Below are 6,390 nucleotides of genomic sequence, written 5' to 3' on the forward strand. Positions count from 1 at the left end.
TTTCTCAGACACTTAATAATTTTGACCCTAAGCAAGTCCAAGTTATCTCTCTGGGCCTCAGTTTCCCTATTTGTAAAATATCGGGGTTCTTCTCAGCAAGGAACTCCTAATAGTCTTTCGTACTCTAAATCTTTGACCCAATGGTATTCCAGCGGGGCAAAAATGCCCCTGACACTTGAGGTTGCACTACAATTCTCTTAGCATGTACACTCCTAGAGTATCTGGGTATGTATGTGCATATGTGCATATATCTACCTAAAATGTGACTCAGTGATAGAAGAAGCATTTTCTAAAACCCCTGATTCCCCTCGCTCTTTGGTAGACTGAAGAACATCAGAATAAATCAGGAGATTCCTGAAGCTTGGCTTTGTCCCAATACCTCTCTGGGTATTGTTTTGGACTTAACATCAGACATATATAGTCTAATCATATCATTTATAAAGAGGGGGAAACTATGAGGTGCATTGAGGAGAAGTTACTTATTTAAGGTCTTACAGATTAACAACCTCCATAATAATTTTAGCTAATATTTATATATAGCTTTAAGATTTACCAAGTATATTGTGAATATTTCATTGTGTCTTCACAACAACTCTGGGAAGTCAGTTCTATTATTATTATTCTCATTTTATAGATGAAAAAACTGAGGCAGATAGAGGTTATAAGTGACTTGCTCAGAATCAGAAAGCTAGTGTTAAAAGCAAAATTTGAACTTGGCTCTCCAGTTACTAAGTATCTAAGGTAGAATCTGAACTCAGTTCCTTCTGACTTCAAATTCAAAACTATTCTTAGTGTCAATCACAAAAGTGGACCCTATACAACTTTGGTCCCTTCGGAATGGGAGCTCTAGGGATCTGAAACTCTGATGCAAAGGGTGATGTCACCATCTAGGCAGTTCTTTGGTGATTGAAGACCACGGAAGTCTCAAATTCAATTGTTTCCCAATTTAAATTGGATCATCTTCCAGAAAGGTGGGATGTGATCCTGTGGGAATGGAGGTGGGGATGAAGATGATCTAATAAAGCCAGGACTTCTTAGTGACAGTAGAGTGTAACTTCCTGGAGAAAAGAGATTGTTTTATTTTTTTTTTAATCTTTGTAGCTCCGTCACTTAGCACAGTGCCTGGCATATATTCATAAATTTTTATTGCTGGATTGATTCTCAGCCATATAATAATAACACTAGGAAAATATTTCTGTGGAAGAAGTAACCATTTTCCTCAGGGAATAGCTTGGCTCAGCAGAAATGTTGCCCAGTTTCCCTAGTGGGAAAAGCTCTTTCTCCTACAGCCCCATAATTGTGAGTGTAGTTCATAGTCCTTCAGCAGCACCTCGATGAGTTCTGTGCATTTGCATATTGCTGTCAAGAGACAGATCCATTCCCCGAGAGCCTTCAGAGCTGTGGATCATAACATCAGAAGGGTTTGCAAGGCAGCCTTTGCTGACACAGGTTTTGCAGATTGGGAAGGAGATAAATTGGAGGAAGAAGGAAGAGGAGAGAGGTCAGAGAACAGCAACTGCCTTTCAGTCTCCTTATATCATCCTCTCATAAGAGGAGATCCATTCTGGGTTGGATCTCCAGCAGCCACTGTCAGGTGGCTCCCATGTATTTCAGCAGCTCTCCTGTGTATTCTAACATATTGCCATCAACCTGACATGAATGTGACATCTGGAGAGCAGGGTTCGAGCAATCTCTTTAGTATTATTATGATGGAGATGTCATGGTGTCCTGGGCTGCATGCAATTGGAAATTGGAAAATTTGGGATGGTATCATCTATGCCTCTGAGCATTTAGAAAATCTCATTGTAGACAGAAAGTTTGTTTAATTTCAAATGGATCATTTTCCAGATATGTGAGATGTGATCACTATCTTCAACCATTTAAAGGAAAAGTTGTAGGAGAAAAGAATTAGCTTTTTTTTTTTCTTCTGCTAGGCCATGAAGGATAGGACTAGAAGGTATAGGTGGAGGTTTCAGGGGTGATTTTTGCTCAATAATAAAGAATTTTTTCCTCTAAAGAGTCCTAGATTTCTGCCCATGGACATCTATACAACTCTTTTTCCTCAAATCTTACAGTTCCGAAGTGGTGAGTCTAGCATGAGAACTTGAATGACCATTTCTCATGGATGAAAGAGAAATAACTCCTCTCCAGGGATGGGTTCAACTCTATGATGTTTGAGATGGCTTAGATGCTTAAAAGCTCTAAGATGTTTTAATTCCAGGTACAGATTTCTTACAACATGAATTGGGGAAATCTTTCCTGGGGCAAGATCCTGGGAGGTCAATCGCCTCTTTAGAGACATAAATCTCAACTTCCACCTACTCTGCCTAAGTTGGTGGTGGTCCCAGAGAGGGAGATTCAACTTGATTGCACTGTCAAAGCTAAGCAAATGGAATTTTGCCCTTGAGTGCTGGTCTTGGATAAAGGGGCAGTTTCTGCTGGGGGATTGACCACTATCTTAGTACCTCACCTCAAAATCTTTTCAAGGGCCAGAGCACAGCAGAAGACATAATTTATTGTAAGGGTCCTTTAAATGGGCCAGCACAGTGCAACAGGAAGTTTGAGTAGCCCGGAAGTAATTTCTATGGCTAGGGATTGCCCCATGGGCGGGACTCTTGTCATATTGAGATAGCTTCATAAGAGGAGATGGCTCCCTCTCTGATTAGTTGTGTATGTGTGACCTCACAGACCCTTTCTAAGCCCACCACAGCAGGAAGTCGATCTCTTTATCCTGGGGTAGCTGAGACAAGTGGATGGACAGCTGAGAGAGGTAAAGAGCTTGATAATGAACACATGGGTGTTCTCATAGAGCAGGGAATTAACAAGTCAGGGAATTATGTGAGCAAGTATAAGAAAGTTTGCACATGGCTGTTCTTGAGCGTGCTATCAGTTATTAAACTATGATTCAAGAAATTGTAGCCAGAGATCTCTGAAGGCCTCAGAGGAGGCAGCTGGATAAATTTAGTTGATACTGCAAAGGTCAGTGGCCAGAGGATTCTCTGATGCCCTGGGAAATAGGAGAGACTGGCAATGTGAAATATCGGGTGATGCGAGGGCATTCGCAAATGAAGTGACTGCCCAGGGTTAAGTAATAAACAGTATTTTACAATTTATCAAGTGATTTCTAGATATCCAGTACCATGCTAAAGGGCTATGGATATATGGATATCTATATATAGATTTATATAGAGAGATATCTAGCTATCTATAGCTATCTATATCTATATCTATATCCATATCTATCTATCTATCTATCTATCTATCTATCTCTCTATCTATCTATCTATAGAGAGATGAACCCCACCCTTAAGAAGTTCAGTTCTACTCTACACATAGGGGAGTGATGGTCAGAGAGACACTTTTTGTGATCTGGAAAGTTATTGAGATGGTAAAAGGACCCCAAAAGGAACAGAATAACACATATGCCCCCATAAGACCAACAGATATCCCTTAGCATGATACTGTGTGCACTTAATAAATATTAGAATGAATGAAGAAAAAAAAAAGAAGTTATTTCCCTTGCTAATTATTCTTCTATTTTTAAAGGTACCAGGAAAGGACTTAAGTTTCTAGAGCTCAGACCAAGGCTCTACAATTAGTAGAGGTCCCAGAAGGCCCCATCAATACACAATTAATGTATAAAACTTGTTGATGGGGCAGAAGGATTCAGACAGTTCATTCAAACAGGAGGAGTGTGGGGCTGAGATGGATAGCGTTGAAGAAGCATTTCCTTTCACTCACGAGGGCCCAATCTGATTTTCAAGACTGTGTCAGTTGGATCATTATTTTTAAGTCTATGCTTTTTAAATGTGATTTCAGGTTCCTCATTCTGGAACCACGTGAGGACTTTCTGTCGCGTGTTATTGAACCCTGGTTTCTGTTAGGTGCAGTGATGCTCATTTTCTGAAGTATTCTAAATTTGCTACTCCAATTAGGCAGTTCAATAAAAAAATGCTAATTCAAAATCCATGCTAAAAATACACCACCACTTGTAATGTGAGGGCACTGTGTTTTCCCGGATTGCTCCCTTTCATGCAAAGCATGGTGGGATGTCAAAATGTACACATGAGTCCACAAGCAAAATTGAGACCAGCTTTCATCACTTACAAGCCCCTGGTAAATGACTGGCTTACCCCTAAATCTTTGACCCATTCAAGTACACACAGATAAACAAGAATCTGAGAAATGGCTTTTATTTTTCTAGGGACAGAAAGACTTAGGCTTGCATTCCCTAAAACATAGCTTCCTATCATAGTAGATTCAGTGCTGAGCCTAGAGTCAGGAGCTTGAGTTTAAATATGGCCCTAGATAATTACTAGCTACATGGTTATAGGGACATTTCTCATTTTCCTCATCTGTAAAATGGGCTCTGCCCAACCTTTCCCGCTTTTATGCATCTTATACCCCTCTAACTATGCTATAATCCAGTGATACTGGGCTCCTTGCTTCCTTACACATTACTTCTTCCAATTCAGTGAATTTTCAGTGGCTGTTTCCCAATCTGAAATTTTTTCCTTCTTCATCTCTGTTTCACAGAGTATCAGACAACTGAAAAAAAAAATAGCAACGTAACTTATTTATACATAATTAGCTCCCCGTTTATTGAGATCAATGACTATTTTTCCCTTTGTCTATATTCCAAATCCTTAGTATTGTACTTGGCACATAGTAGGTCCTTAATAAATTCTTGTTGACTTAATCAATCCTTGTTGTCTTGATAATAAATAGGGAATATGGTACTATCCAGTTGGCTCTTTATAAAGATCCCGTACCTTATAAAGTACAGGTAAAAAAACAGTTTAAAGAGACATAGGGCTTATCAAATTGTTCCACTTGTGTCCCAAAGCTTAAAAAAATAAGGGGTTCTGGATAGAAATTGCAGAGAAGAAGATTTAGTCTTGATGTAAGGAACACATTTCTAGTAATTAGAGATAAATGAAAAAGGCTGCCTTGGCAGATGAGGCATTTCCCTCACTATAGGGCAGAGGGTTTTAAGTGGAGCTTGTATGACAATTTATTGAGTATAACAGAAAGGAAATTCATGATCAAGGACAGGTCATATTAGATGGACACTGTGGTCCCTTTAAATTCTGAGATTGTGGGATCATTAGGTCTGGGTAAGTCTATACTCATGTGATTGCCAAATGGAACATCACAAATTCAAACAAAAGGTTCAGTCAACTTCCCAGCTATATGACCCTGGGCAAGTCATTTAACCCCAATTGTCTCAGCAAAAAGAAAAAAAAAGTTCAGTCAACATGTGTATAGGAGGCACATTTGGAAAGCTTAAAGTGATGGAAGGAATGATTATTTCTCACTTTGGATCATAGGATGCTTCCTAAAAGAGATGAATTTGAGTCACTAAAAAGTGAATTTTGGGTAAAGAAAGCATGGGGATGCTATTCAGCTCCAGGCCTTTCCTTTGGCTGTCCCCCTTGCTTGGAACACTTTTCCTCCTTTACTTTACCTAATGAGCTCCTGGGCATCTTCTAGTTTCAACCAAAATCCAACTTTTTATTAAAAGCCTTCCAGATTCTTCTTAATTCTAATGCCCTCCCTTTGCTAATTTTTTCATATATATGTGTATTGTGTATAGGTATGTGTATGCTTGTATTTTCCATATAAATGTGTTTGCTTGTTGTCTCCCCTATTAGATTATAAACTCTCTGAGGGTGGGAACTAGCTTTGGCCTCTTTTTCTTAGGTATTATCACCTCTACAGCCCTCTGCTCCACCTACCAACAGAGTATCCAAGAGTGCTGCTTTTACCTCTTTTTGTATCCTTCTCACTCAGCATGGTGCCTGGAACATAATAGGCTCTTAATAAATGCTTGTTGATTGATCAGTTGATTTGATTGCAGGAGAATGTATAAAATACTCAAGAGGAGAATGTTTTGACTTTAAATATCTTTTAGGATCATGCCATTTATTCATTTATACTCTATTACTCTTTTACTGATCTGTAATATCTGGGCTAGAAAGTTCTGGCCCTCTACACTTATCTCCAAAGTCAGGCTGTTAGTAAGCATCGTGATACAGGCAGCCAGAAATTAAACATTGACCTTACCTGTGGAATAAAAACAGGGGACAGTTTCTCTGTCCTCTGCCCCAATCAAACATCTAGAGTACTGTTTGAATGGGTATTCCACAATTTAGAAAACATTGGTACTTTGGAGCTTCTCAGGAGTGTGATGTGGACAGTGAGGGGACTTGAAATGGATAAGATGGACAGAGACATATTATTTTAGGAAAGAGAAAGGTCATAATTGCTATCTTCAAGTATTGGAAAAGCTATCCTGGGAATTGTTTATTGTTATTGTTGGTGTTGGTGGTTGTAATAGTAGCAGCAGCAGAAGCAGCAGCAGCAATAGTAGTAATAGTAGCAACAGTA

The sequence above is a fragment of the Sminthopsis crassicaudata genome, chromosome 6, assembly GCF_048593235.1.
Source record: "Sminthopsis crassicaudata isolate SCR6 chromosome 6, ASM4859323v1, whole genome shotgun sequence".
In the NCBI taxonomy this organism is placed as follows: Eukaryota; Metazoa; Chordata; class Mammalia; order Dasyuromorphia; family Dasyuridae; genus Sminthopsis; species Sminthopsis crassicaudata.